This window comes from Pelodiscus sinensis, chromosome 15 (genome assembly GCF_052426305.1).
Source record: "Pelodiscus sinensis isolate ZL-2025 chromosome 15, ASM5242630v1, whole genome shotgun sequence".
Lineage (NCBI taxonomy): Eukaryota > Metazoa > Chordata > Testudines > Trionychidae > Pelodiscus > Pelodiscus sinensis.
Genome location: NC_143066.1, coordinates 19,329,015 through 19,344,550, shown reverse-complemented (window position 1 = coordinate 19,344,550; position 15,536 = coordinate 19,329,015). Strand labels below are relative to the sequence as shown.

The 15,536-nt window shown below is 40.1% G+C and overlaps 1 protein-coding gene across 6 annotated transcripts in view; it reads left to right on the top strand.

Annotated features, from left to right (window-relative positions):
* SNX29 (sorting nexin 29) overlaps nucleotides 1–15,536 on the top strand; it is a 472,527-nt gene that overhangs the window by 358,882 nt on the left and 98,109 nt on the right. The gene's annotated exons all lie outside the window — the stretch shown is intronic.

The window sequence follows — 15,536 nt, the reverse complement described above, 5'->3', positions numbered from 1 at the left end:
ATTTCTGGCCTTACTTAGGCTGCTCTGAATGTCGTTCTTGGTGCCTCCATCATGGTGGATGATACTGCCGAAGTACGTAAAGCTGTCTGTGCTGGGTAAGTCTGCATCATCTATCTTGATTGGTGCTGGTGAATCTATATTGAGAATCATAATCTCTGTTTTCTTCTGGCTGACTTGTTGGGTGCTACAAATAATTCTATCAAGATACATCATCCCTTTCTTCTCCATCGCTCCTTACCCCGTCCCTTCAAGGACCACTCTCATGAGGCCATCTTGCAACAGGAGGTCGAGCACCTACTCCAATTGGGTGTTACAGAAGCAGTCCCACAGGAATATCGTGGGAGTGGATTTTATTCATATTTCCTCACACAGAAAAAGACTGGAGGATGACATCCATTTTTGGACCTTAGAGCCCTTAAGAAATTCGTGAAGAGGTAAAAATTCAAGATCGTAATGTTGACTACCATTTTCCCTTCTCTGGAGCTGGACGATTAGTTTTGTTTGTCGACTTACAGGATGCTTAGTTCCATGTTACTATTCATCCTGCTCATAGACGATTTCTCTGTTTCATCTTAGGTACGAAACACTACCAATATATTGTCCTATCCTTGGGACTCTCCACTGCACCAAGAGTTTTTCCCAAAATGTTGGCAGTGATTACGGCCCACCTCAAGAAACAGGGCATTATTATCTACCCTTATCTCGATGATTGCCTCATCAAGGCAAGAACTGAGTACAACTCTTCTCGCAGCACTTACCTCATCCAAAAATGCTTTCAGTCTTTGGGCCTATTAGTAAACAAGACAAAATCAGTGCTGACACCGACTCAATCCATACAATTAATCAGAGCACAGCTCGATTCGACTACCGCGATAGCCTCTCTACTGCAAGGCAGGTTTTTAAAAATTCACAATTTGGTTCTAAAGCTGCACCTAATGCCACGTGTTACCGTACATGACTCTTCAGCTTCTAGGCCACATGGCTTCCTGCAACCCTGTTGTTCCAAATGCTCCTCTCTTCATGACATGCCTTCAGGGCTGGCCCAGGTCTGCCTACAAGCCAAATCTCCACCCTCTAACCAAAACTCTGTCTATTCCTCCCACAATAAAATGTGCAATATTATGGTAGACAAAACCAGAGAATCTTAACCTAGGCATGCCTTTTCAAACTCCAGAACCCATAGTGGTCATCAGTATGGACGCCTCCCTTGTGGGATTGGGGGTGCACATGAAAAATTTCACGAATCAGGGCCTATGGACATCAGCAGAACAGGTCCTACACATCAACGTCCTTGAGCTCAGAGCCATTCAGCTTGCCTGTCAATATTTCCTACCTCACATTCTCAGAAAACATATCAGAATATACACAAACAACATCGCCTGCATGTTTTATATAAATAGGCAAGGTAGAGCCCGACCCCATGCCTTATGCACAGAGGCTATTGTCCTGTGGAACTAGTGCCTTACCCATGCGATCTCCATAAGTGCATGCCACATTCCTGGTAGTGCTTTAAACACTACTGTCGACACACTAAGCAGAACCCTACCTCAGAACCACAAGTGGCAGATTGATCACAAAGTCCTTGCTACGATCTTTGAACTTTGGGGATATCCTCGGATAGACCTCTTTGCCACAAAGGCAAACAGAAAGTGTCCCCTTTCGGCTCCAGGTTCAGCATCGGCAAGGGCTCCCTCAGAGATGTCCTCATTCTCAAGTGGACCAACTATACTCCTTCCCTCCAATTCCCCTTCTCAACAGGACAATTCTCAAAATAAGGAGGGACAGGCCCCTTGCTGGCTCCAGCAACCATGGCTCCCTTTCCTGAACAGAATGGCTCTGTGTCCTCCAATCACACTTCCATGCAGTCCAAAGATCCTTTTCCAACCAGGGCTTCAAGTCCCACACCCACCATTTCAAACACTGCACCTGAAAGCCTGGAACGTAGATGGATCTCAGGCATAGAGCTATAGTGCTCAACCCAGGTACAGAACATGCTTCTTCACAGTAGAGCCCTCTCAACTCACAAGACATATAGGGATAAATGGTCACAATTTGTCCACTGGGCTATTCCCCACAACATAGATCTGGAGACATCCCCCATTACCTATAATACTTAACTACCTATTGCATCTTAAAAACTGTTCTCTATCAGTTTGATTAAGGTACACTTGACAACTTTCACAATATTCCATAGAAAGATTGATGACACTACGGTCTTCGCACATCCCATGATGAAGTGGTTCCTGAAAAGCCTACAGATATTGCATCCAGATATAACCATTTCACATACACCATAGTGACTTACATTTGGTGCTAAACACCTTACAAAGCCTCCATTTGAACCCATGGAAACATGCTCGCTTCTTCATCTATCCTTGAAAATGGCATTCCTAGTGGCAATAACATCAGGTAGGGGAAATGGCTGCCCTAATTGCAGACACACACTCCTCCATACACCATCTTATTCAAAGAGAGGGTATCTCTGTGCACCCATCCCAAGATCCTCCCCAAGGTCCGATCGTCTTTCCACATCAGCCAGACCATCCATTTACCTGTGTTCTTACCCTAGCTTTATGCCAATACTTTTGAAGCACAAATGCATACCCTTGATGTACGTAGGGCACTTTCCTTCTACCCACATAGAACAAGACCTTTGAGAGTGTCCCCTAAGCTCTTCGTTTCTATTGTAGAATGAAACAAGGGACAGTTGATATCGTCCCAAACTGTCACACTGGATCCCAGACTGCTTCAACATGTGTTACAAACAAAAGCAGTTGCCACCACCAACCTCGATTCATGTGCACTCCACCAGGGCAGTAGCCATGTCGGTTGCTTCCCTGCTCAAGGTCCCTATTGAAGACATATGTGTTGCTGCTACATGGACCTCAGACCATACCTTTGCCAGGCACTGTGCTCTTTCTCAGGGACCTCATTCCTCACTAGAATGATAACGGCTGTACTGTCAACAGCCTACTTACCCGATCCGAAATTCCTACCTTCATAGGACACTTTGTTTTCCAGTTACCTGCTGTGGAGCACCCACAGGGATGTCTCTCTCTGGAAGAAGAGTTTACTCACCTATAGCAGTAACTGAAGTTCTCTGAGATGAGAATTCCTGTGGGTTCTCCACTACTCACCCTTCCTCCCCTCTACTTTGGACTCCGTTTTGTTACCAGGGCCAGGTGTCTCAGTGTAGAAGGAACTGAGGGAAAGGTGGCCATGCATGTGCAGTGGTCCCAAGCACCACCCACGTGCCCCCCCTGCCGTGTATACGTGGCTCGCATGCACTACTGTGAAGAATTTGGTCTGCGGAGTGGGACACACCAAGACCTGCTGTGGGGCAATCACAGGGATGCTCATCTCGAAGAAAGTCAGTTACTGCTAAAGGTGAGTAATGTCCCCTTTTAATCAGATGCAATTCTTCATATATTATTTTATTAAAATTTACAAGAAACACTCAAGAAGGTCATGCTAATTAGGTCAATTCCCATATTGCTTTGTTCTGTACAGGTAACACTTGATTTTATCACTTCTGATTTTATATGGTTTATTTTTCTCTGAAATGTTTTTTTCCATATCCATCACTCAGCCTCAGTAGGTTATTGTGTTTCCCCATAATTTTATAGATTTTCTGTGTTCCATGAGGCCTTTGAAAAATCCATGTTTTTCTTTGTGTTTTCTGTTAGAATTTTGGAAAAATTTTAACAAATTTTGTCTCTAGTCTTGTGAGTGCATGCTATTCTTTGCCATTCAGTATGCTGTAAAAAAAGCAGAAATGAACAAGGGCATATCAGGTAGAAAGAACTGTGCATTTTACTGTGACTTTCTGATTAAGCTGGAAGTGTTCATTATTTTGCACCCATGGAGAACAAAGGACCGAGAAGTATAGGGATCTTTCACTAGAGCACCAGTATGACATTAATTTGTAGTCAGTTGCTTGGTAGAAAACCTGTTGCTGTTAAAATAATCTACTACAGAAAGATTTCCGCCGGGGGGGGGGGGGGGCATTTAATTATTAAAGAGAATATTGCCAACTTGTGTGACTCTTAAAAAATAGAAAAGAAGAGAGTTATGATAAATCTGTTTTTCTGTTTTATGAAGACATCAGAAGTTGATGTCCAGGTTCCTTAGCTAGAGGATAGCCTCTGAATCAAGGGAGGCTAAGCATTGTAAATCACCACCAGATGTTCAGTTGGGGAGTCTTCCACCATATGAGTTATTGTCTGCAATGCTGTTCCACAGCCATAGTACAGGGAAGAAACTATGCCAAACTAGTGCATAGTTCTGGCAACTCTGGATGAGTAGCCTGTGGAGCTTAGTCAGGATCTGTGATCACGTGAACACAGGGGCAGGTGTGGCTTTGGACTCCTGAATTTATTTGATATAATAGATTCTCTTTCCCACTAGTGCTTCCTTTTTGTAAGGACGTTGTTTTCAAATCTCTAGCTATATTGACCATCTGTGTGTGGTAAACTAGAACTAGAGCTCTTATATCACATGAGCTGTAATAACAAAGAGTTGTCAAGTAATCAACCATGGTGTCACATCCTGCATTTCCACATCACATCAGGATGAAGTTTAATAAGGACAATTACAAAGTACTCCACTTATGAAGGAACAATCAGTTTTACACATACAGAATGGGAAGTGATTGTCTGGGAAGGAGTACTTTTGAAAAGGATTGAAGGGTCATAGTGAATGATAAGTTAAACATGACTCAACAGTGTGACACTGTTACCAAAAAAAAGCAAACATAATTCTGGGATGCATTAATAGGAGTGTTGTGAGCAAGACAAGAGAAGTCATTCTTCCGCTCTACAGTGTGTTGATTAGGCCTCAATTGGAGTATTGTGTCCTGTTCTGGGCACCACATTTCACGAAGGATGTGGAGAAATTGGAGAAGGTCCAGAGAAGAGCAACAAAGATGATTAAAGGTCTAGAAAACTTGACTTATAAGGGAAGACTGAAAGAACTGGGCTTGTTTACTTTAGAAAAGAGAAGACTGAGAGGGGACATGATAGCACTTTTCAACTAAAGAGTGTTATAAGGAGGAGGGAGAAAAATTGTTCTCTTTGGCCTCTGATGGTAGAACAAGTAGCACTGGGCTTAACCTGCAGCAAGAGAGGTTTAGGTTGGACATTAGGAAAAACTTCCTAACTGTCAGGGTGGTTAAACACTAGAATAAATTGCCTAGGGGGTTGTGGAATATCCATTATTGGAGATATTTAAAAGCAGGTTAGACTGTCAGAGATGATCTAGACAGTGCTTGGTCTCGGCGTGAGGGCAGGGGACTGGACTCAATGACCTCTCGAAGTCCCTTCCAGTTCTAGTGTTCTATTATTCTGTGATCAGTCTGCAGAAAGTGAATCTATTGGTGCTGTTTAGCAGGCATTCCTAAATGTTATTCTCTTCAACTATAAAGATCAAGTTTTACCTTTGTAGAATGTCACATTTAGAATGTGCTGTGCACTGTACAGATATTTTTATGATGAAGATAATTTCTTTAGTATTTTAAAGCATGAGTGACCTGCATGTTATCCTCAGCTGCTCTTCCATGGTAAAGATCAAGGGAACATCAACTTTAATGCTGAAGGCTATGGAAATAGCAATGAGGACCAGACCAGAAGGCTTCTTAGAAGAATTGAAGGACAAGAAGGGAGTTCAGTAAGCAAGAAAGAAGATTGAGGCTGCTCTAAATTTGGGGTTAAAATGAAAGATGAGCACAGAAAAAGATAGTGTTAGTATTAAAAACCGGGACTAGGAGTGACATGGAAATGAGAACAGAATAGGTAGGAGAGGATTATGAAGTACCTGGAAGGAAAGGTTAGGCATTTGAATATAATGATATAAAAACAGGAAAACAATGAGAGGGATTCAAATTGTGATGAAATGATCAATAGCAGGAAAGTAAGATAACTTTATTAGCAGCATTTCAGTAGATTGGAAGAAGCAAGTTACTGAGGACAGGCCAGAGAAAAATAGGTTAAGTTAGTCAAGGTGAGAAATGATCAAAGAATGGCAAATGTTTTAGCAGAAGGAATGGATTTTGGTAGTGACATAGTGAGAAAAAGTGATAGGATTTAACAATAATTATTTGAATTCAATTCAGAGAAGGGGAGAGGTTTGAAGAAGCTTAGCCATATTCAAGACCTCTCATTCTGGCTATGTCAGTACTTTCCAAAATCCGCTTCTCCATAGTTTTAAAAATGAACTCAAACAAACTATTTTGAACATACTGATCAATGGATCATATGTCAAATATATTAATATATCATAATGTTCATTCTATATAGTTAATATGCCCTGCAGAAGAATATATGTCAGTTATCTAATTTTTACTTTAAAAAAGAGATTTCCCCAGAGAGCATAGGTGCTGGAAACATGTCAAAGGAGAAGTTAGCCTAAAGAAGGCTACATCAACCTTGTCTGGCTCAGTGTAGCAAACCACTCGCAGTTCTGTGGCTCTCTGTAGCTAATCTTTAGCAGGCATTCTCATCTTGGATTATTAGACACACACAAGAAATATAAGGCACATTATCAGCAAAGAAGTTCTGTTTGAAAGTTGCCTTCAGTGGATAAAGGAATCAATTTACTGAATTCTGACAGAAGACACTACTGCCATTTCCAGGAGATTTCCGAGAATGATTTTTGTACCTTGCTCGTGTGCAGACTGAAGATTTTTAAGGGGATGATGCTTTGGAGGCAATTTTCAGAATTATATGTGGTACTTTTGTGAAGTCTCTTTCCTTTTTTATTGTTCTTTAGGAGGTTTTCAGTCTTGCTGAGAGAGGAAAAAAAAGGAATAAAGAAAACTTCAGCATTAGTGGGAATTGAGACAGCGTACAACTGTTGTACTGATGATTACTGCTCCAATTTAGGATACTGGATTATAACCTTTTTCAAACATTTTGGAACCACTCTGGCAGTTTATTAGTGTTATTTATAGAATTTCTGATCCTTAATTATATTGGGCTGTAAAAGAGAACTGGACGAATCTCCCATGTCATTACAATAGGAGGAGAAAAAGGATTCCTAGAAACAGATCTCTAAAGGCTGCAGATCTCAATTGTAATTGTATAACTACATAAAATGATTGAGAATTGCCATTTCTACATTCTTACCATATGGGCTGTTATTTAATTGTATTTCATTCTGTCAATTAAAATGGCTACATCAGGCTATTGAGCTGCCCTCATAATGATTTATTCATGCACTTACTCATAATTTTTTAGTGTTATAATGTTATGGCAGCTATCCTCAGATGGTGTTTCAGATAGTCTTCCAAGTTATTTTTCTTAATATTTGATCAAGTTTAGACTCCTGGGAAGACCAGCTGCATTTTTGATGGCTTGCATTTATGCAGGATTCTAGAGAAGACGCGCTGCAGGAGCAGCAGGAGAATTTTCTTTCTGCCCTGTTCTCTGATTAGTGTCAGTTCTTATGGCAGAGTTACTTCCTAGGATTTATACCATGGGTTCCCAAACTGGGGGGCGTGAAGAATTTCCAGGGTGGGGTGTGAGGTGACCCAGCCCCCCCCCACACACACACACCGTCAATCCCACCCCAAGTTTTGCTGCTATTTTTTTGAGAGGGGGGAGTGAGGGTTTCTCAAAAATCAAAAAGGGGGTGTGATGCCAAAGAGTTTAGGAACCACTGATTTATACACTGGTCTCAGGCTGAAATTCTTGAAAGAAGGGTTTGTATTTTATGCCACTTGCATATCATTTCAGGACTTGTGTACAAGTGAAAATCAGACAGTATATACAGACTTAGAATCATAAAATCCTAGGGCTGGAAGAGACCTCAGGAGGCCATCAAGTCCAGCCCTCTGCCCAAAGCAGGACCTACTCCAACTACATCATTCCAGCCAGAGCTTGGTCAAGCCGAGAGTTAAAAACCTCTAGGAATGGAGATTCCACCACCTCCCTAGGTAACCCATTCCAGTACTTCACCACCCTCCTAGTGAAATAGTTTTTCCTAATATCCAACCTAGAACTCCTGCACTGTAACTTGAGACCATTGTTCCTTGTTCTGCCAGCCGTCACTACTGAGAACAGCCTCTCTCCATCCTCTTTCCAACCTCCCTTCAGGAAGTTGAAGGCTGCTATCAAATCCCCCCTCACACTTCTCTTCTGCAGACTAAATAGGGCCAAATCCCTCAGCCTTTCTTCCTAGGTCATGTGCTCCAGCCCCCTAATCATTTTGGTTGCCCTCCGCTGGACCCTCTCCAATGCGTCCACATCCTTTCTATAGTGGGGGGGCCCAGTGCAGAATAAAGGGGAATAATCACTTCTCTAGATCTGCTGGCATTGCTCCTTCTAGTGTCCCCTAATGTGCCATTAGCCGTCTTGGCTACAAGGGCACACTGTTGACTCTTATCAAGCGTCTCATCCACTTTAATCCCCAGGTCCTTTTCTGCTGAACTGCTACCTAACCAGTTGGTCCCCAGCCTGTAGCAATGCTTGGAATTCTTCCATCCCAAGTGCAGAACTCTGCACTTCTCCTTGTTGAACCTCATAGATTTCTTTTGGCCCAATCCTCTAATCTGTGTAGGTTACTCTAGACCCTATCCCTGCCTTCTAACATATCTACCTCTCCCCCTAGCTTAGTGTCATCCGCAAATATACTGAGGGTGCAATCCATCCCCTCATCCAGGTCATTAATAAAGATATTGAACAAAAACAGCCTAGAACCGTTCCTTTGGGCACTCTGCTTGAAACCGACTGCTAACCTGACATTAAGTCATTGATAACTACCCGTTTGGCCCGAAAATCTAGCTAGCTTCCTATCCACCTTACAATCCATTTATCCAATCCGTATTTCCTTAACTTGCTGCCAAGAATATTGTGGGAGACCGTATCAAAAGCTTTGCTAAAGTCAAGGTATATCACATCCACTGACTTCCCCATGTCCACAGAGCCAGTTACCTCATCATAGAAGCTAATCAGATTGGTCAGGAATGACTTGTCCTTGGCGAATCCATGTTAACTATTCCTGATTACATTCCCCTCTTCCAAGTGCTTCAAAATGAATTCCTTGTGGATCCCCTCCATGTTTTTTTCCAGGACTGAGGTAAGGCTGTCTGGTCTGTAGTTCCCTGGATTGTCTTTCTTCCCTTTTTTAAAGATTGGCACTACATTTGCCTTTTTCTAGTCATCTGGGATCTCTCCCGATCTCCACGAGTTTTGAGAGATAATGGACAAAGGCTCTGCAATGGCATTTGCCAATTCCCTCAGTACACTTGGATGCATTAAATTCGGATCCATGGATTTGTGTATGTCTAGCTTTTCTAAATAGTTCTTAACTTGTTCTTTTCTCCACTGAGGGCTGCCCACCTCCTTCCCATACTGTGTTGCCTAGTGCAGTAGACTGGGAGCTGACCTTATCTATGAAGACAGAGGCAAAAAAAGCATTGAGTACTTTAGCTTTTCCCATATCATCTGTCACCAGGTTACCCCTCTCATCCAGTAAGAGCGCCATACCCTGTCTGATCACCCTCTTATTGCTAACATGCCTTTAGAAACCTTTTGTTGTTCTCCTTCACTTTGCTAGCTGCAATTCCAATTGTGCTTTTGCCTTCCTGATTATTCCCCTGCATTCTCAAGCAATATATTTATACTCATCTCTCGTCATCTGTCCAGGTTTCCACTTCTTGTAAGCTTCCTTTTTCTGTTTAAGCTCACCAAGGATTTCCCCGGTAAGGCAATTTGGTCGCCTACCATATTTTTGTTTTTTACTGCACATCGTGATGGTTTCTTTCTGTGCCTTTAATAAGGCTTCTTTAAAATACTGTCAGCTCTCCTGGACTCCTTTCCCCTTCATGTTAGCATCCCAGGGGATCCTGCCCATCAGTTCTCTGAGGGACTCAGTCTGCTTTTCTGAAGTCCGGGGTGTGTATTTTGCTGCTCTCCTTTCTTCTTTTGGTCAGGATCCTGAATTTTACCATCTCATGATCACTGCTTCCAAGGTTGCCACCCACATCAACTTCCTCTACTAGTTCCTACCTGTTTGTGAGCAGCAGGTCAAGTTGTGCATGGCCCCTGGCTTGTTCCTTCAGCACTTGTACCAGGAAGTTATCCCCAACATTCTCCAAAAACTTCCTGGATTGTCTGTGTACTGCTGTTCATGTCATTGATTTTTACTCTGCCAGAAATGACCCACCGAGGTCATGATCCATACTACCACTTGGCAGAGCACTGATCCTAGTGTGAGAAATGCAACACTGATGACTGGAAAAGGGGGCAGTAGTATTATCTGCCTCAGGATACCCAAGGAAATAAAGTCAATCATTAAATTAGAATTATTCTACTTGAGATTCTGGCCATTGATTATGGGAGTTGAGAGCACTCAGCACCTTGCGTAGTAGGGCAGTTCCTCAAATAATCATATAATCAGAACTGGAAGGAACCTCAAGAGGTCATCAAGTCTAGTCTCCTGCCCTCATGGCAGGACCAAGCACTGTCTACATAATTCCTGACCAATGTCTGTCTAATCTGTTTACCTCAGACCATTTCTCTAGTTTGCCCAGATTATTTTAAATTCTCACCCTATCCTCCAAAGCACTTGCAGCCCCTCCCAGTTTGGTATTATCTACAACCCTCCCAGTTTGGTATTATCTGCAAACTTAATAATCATACTCTCAGTGCAATCATCTAAATCATTGATGAAGGTATTGAATAGAACTGGTCCCAAAAGAGACCCTTGCAGAACCCCACTCCATCTAGCATGATTGTGAACCATTAATAACTAATCTCTCAGAATGGTTGTACATCCAGTTACATGCTCACCTTATAGTATCCCCATCGAGGTTGTATTTGCATAGTTTATTGATAAGAAGATATAGTCTCATGTGAGACTATATCAAATGCCTTACTAAAGTCTAGGTATACCATGTCCACCACTTCTCCCTTATCCACAGGCTTGATATCCTGTCAAAGAAAGCTATCAGATTGGTTTCACATGATTTTTTTTTTTTAACAAATCCATGCTTGCTGTTACCTGTGACCTTATTTACTTCCAGATGTTTGCAGATGAATTCCTTAATTACTTGCTCCATTATCTAATGTCTACAGATATTTCTAAACTATTGTATATTCACGCAGTACTTAAAATTGTAGATATTTGGATTAACTGTATTATTTGTAAAGCCTAGATAATAGGGTCTTTTATTAGTCTGATTCTTCTTCACTCATAGTTCAGCACTATTTGTATGAAAAATGTATGCTACATTTCACACAATAACAAACTCTAGTTCATTAATCTCTTTCTTGTTTTGGCAACTGAACATATCTTTGTGCAAAATTATATCTAGTGCTCAGTCTGAGAGGTCACTTTGGGTACGTCTACATCGAATGGCTATTTTGGAATACTAGGAATATCTCCAAATAGCTACCCTGCATCTACATCAGCTGCCCTTTATTTTTAAATATTTTTCAAAATAACGGGCATGCTATTTCTCCATCCTGGTAAACCTCATTGCGCGAGGAATAGGGGATGTCTCGAGAGAGTATGTTTTTTCAAAATTTGCCTCTGGTTAGGTGTTCCAAATTTCAAAATAAGCTATTTCAAAATAGTTTTGAAATAAGATACACAATTTGTGTTGCACAAATTGCATATCTTATTTCAAGTTTAGAATTCTGTGTAGATGCACCCTTTCTTTCCATGTATTTTCTCTAGTTTGATCATTATTTCCAAACATTAGAGAAGGGCCGAGAAAAGCAATGGTAAAAACAAATATGGTAAAAACAAAACCAGAACAAAGGTAAAAACAAATATGATATTTCTGGTGATCCTTTCTAAGGCTTACAATTCTGCATTGTTCCACTGGTAGTATATATAGATCTTCTCTGCCTCCTTTCTCCCTCTCTCTTTCTCCTGCAAGCAACCAGGTAGAATAGTTCATTATAGCACAGGGGGTACACAAAACAATGTATTTTTCTAGAAGATGGGGAGAGACAGCAGCTCACATCTGGCTAGACTGTATGCTGCTGTTAGCAACAAGTATTCCCTGGTAACGGATCAAGAGTGCACTTGCTGATAAGAGCAACAAAATCTGAAAAGCTGATAATGAGGAGACCTTGTGCTGGGAGGATTACCATTGCACAGGACACACCAGCCTGTAGCTGCCAATAACCTGTTCATCTTAGCTGCACCCATATGTTTCTGTGAATGGCCAGATTTAGTCCTAATGAAAGCTATGAACCAAACCAGGTTCATTCCCTTAGGAATGTGCTGTTTAAACTATACTGCTTACTTGCATTAAGTTAAAGAATTTACCAAGCCAGTAGACCATACTGTATATTTTATTTTTATCATTTATAATTTGTACTGAGAAAATAATACCTCAGAAACATTATCACATGAAAGTATTCTAAGTGTCATAAAGTTGAAGTAACTGTTATGTATTAGAGTGCTATTTGCATGTTCATTCTTAGTGTGAGAGAAATAGTGTATATTTGATATAGACCTTATATACATTTTAATTATTGTTTTGTATTGTGAGTGGCTTCTGTTTTAATACAGACCAATAGGGTAAGTACTTTGAGCCTAAATAATGTCCATGATTGTGTGTGTTACGATGTTCCTTGTTATATTTGTAGAAATAGACAGTTATTGTCCAATTAAACTTTCAGTGCAAAACAGTTTGAAACTGGCTCAGCAATCTAAAATTTAATTAGTTCCCATAAGATCCTCTGACTGCCAAGCCCTACTGTTATGCTACCATGTTGGTGTCATGAACATAAATATAATAGGCATTTTGATTAAGACTGACTGACAAAGAAGTTGACTCTTTACAGAACTTGAAGGCAAGAATAAAAGTATCTGACTTTCTTTTCTTAGTGAATTGACAGATTATTTTTTGCATAAGAGCACTGTCAGCTATGTGCGTGAGAAGTTTGCATTACCTAATATTCTAGAACCAGATCCAGCTCCTATTCAAGACAATAGCAGTTTTCTGTTGACTTTAACTGGCATTGAATTGGTCTTCTAGTGAGCTGTTCTATCAGCGTTAACAAATAAAAAAGGTTAAATGATAAACAATTCTCTTGGACAACAAAATTGTTACTTTTTTTATTGATTACATTGGTGTCAAACCCTCAGTATAGAAGTATCCATAAATCATGTCAGATAATGATGACAATTGTACTGCTTCAAATAATCTGTGAAAAATATTTGGAACACTTTCAGTGAGCTGTTCCATTAATAATCACTGAATACAAGAGTTAACCATCTGCTAGGCAATAACAATGTGTATTAAAGGCCATCATTGCTCTGAAATATCTCAGACTGTAAGTTGAAACTACTATTCCTATAATGAGAATTGCAAAAAGGCTAACATAAAATATCATGGTATGTCAGACTCTGAATTTCGAGTTAATAGTGTAATATTATATGCTAATAACAGTGTAGTTGGGAATCTGTCAAGATTTCTGTTATACAGCCTTATTTATTGGGTTGTAATTTGGCATTCCCACTTTGCTGTGGGCAGAAACTTGGCACATGATCTCAGCCAAAGAGAATGTTTCATAAAATATTTTGGGTGAAATTAACTTCATTTTCCAGCAATTGAAGTAAAATATTAGCCCAGATGCATTTTGATTCTTGTACAATCAAAAACAATTTTGCTTGATAAACTGAAATTTTGCAGGCAGCTAATCAGAAATGTAAATTGTTTACTCCACTGAGTTAGAAAAACTACTTTAAAACATAGAATTTTTTTATTTGAATGTAATTAATACATATTATTATAACTTTATTTTAACAAAAAATTCACATGAACTTTGATAAATGAGTTCTTTATGATCTAAGAATTTATATACAGTATTATTAATTAGTGTAAATTAGTGTCAACTGTGTGCTTGGTGGTTTAAAAATACACCAGAATTCCTCTCTCTACAGTCCAGTGTTTCCATCTACAATTCTTTCCTATCTTAGGCTACGTCTACACTGCAGGCTTCTTGTGCAAGAACTTTTTGCAGAAGAGATATTCCACACGGCCATGCTTTTGGCAAGAGAGCGTCCACGCTGCCATGGACACTCTTGTACGAGAAAGCTCAGGTGGCCATTCACAAAATGGCCATCAGAGCACCTGTGCTTTTTCCAATAGAGGTTTCTTGCACAAGAAATCCCTGTTGTCCGTCCACAAGAAGAAATGGTTATGCTCACGAGAAAAAATGGTTATCTCTTTACTGATTGAACTCTCACAGGGCCAAAGACGCTAAACTAAAGCAGAGGTGTTCACACTCAACTGAGTCTGTCATGAAAGACATTTTGAATTAACAGATTGCCACATCTCTGTGAACTTTAGGAATCATAGATGGTAACTCACTTGTGTGTATATGTTTGCTTTCTTTAACCAATCTTATTTTGTTATTTGCTAATAAATCTTTAAAGAGATTCAAAGTTACAGAACTGGCTACAGGCATTGTCTTTGATGTAATATCTAGAGTACCAGTTTATCTGAGGTGACTGGTTTCTTGGAACTGGAACTAACCTGACTATTTTGTTACTTTTTGGTATAAGTAACTTTCAATAAGTCCAGCTTGCTTGTGTAACCAGATAGACTGGAGAAGCCAAAGGGACTGTCTGTGACTCAATGCTAAGATTTAGTATGGGGATTCAGGAGTTCATATTTGTTAGTGAATTTGTGAAATATAGTTACAGAATATGCTACCATTCTGGAGTGTCTGCCTTGTTTTAACAGTCTGCCCTGTGGTGTGCACTCACAGCCATGAACCATTCTGGGCAGCATGATTTTGGGTATTAGCTTAATTACTGCAAAGTTAACAAATACAGTTGAGTTGTTTTGACTTTAATTTTCAGTATTTCTGGTGAGGACAAGTTGCTATCTGAAACTAAGTCATTATCCTTCTTCAAGCTGTCAAAACTCTTTTTCTGTGATGCCAAAAAATTGTCAATCGTTAGGTTGCTGATATGCTGAGACTACTCCCTATTATTGTGACCAATATTAATAATTTCCTTGTACTCCACCATCTGTCTCTTGTTTTGTAACTTCAGAGGGGTAGCCAAGTTAGTCTGTTACTGGAAAAATTTAAAAAACAATGAGTAGTCTAGTAGCACCTTAAAGACTGACAAAACATGTAGAGAGTATCAGGAGCTTTTGTGGGCAAAATCCACTGCTCATGATACCGTCTGCATGTTTTGTTCATCTTTAAGGTGCTACTAGACTATTCATTGTTATTAAGTTTGTCTTGTTTTATCCTTGGCTCTTAGGATTTAGGCACCTCCTTTTTGTTCTGTGCTAGCACAGTACCTAGCACCAGGACATCCAGGTCTGTGATTAGGTAACTAGGTGCTATGGTAACATAAATAATTAGCAGATTTAGCCAGTGTTGTTCAGAACCGTGATTCAGGAATTCCATCAAGTGTATTCTGGGGCTTCAGCCCCATAAACTCTTATCATTCACTATGTTTTAATAAAAAATGTCTATAATCAATTTGGTTGTAAATAACATTTTCTTCTAGTTCTCAGACTTTAATTCTTCTTTGTATGCTTGTTCATGTGTATTCAATTA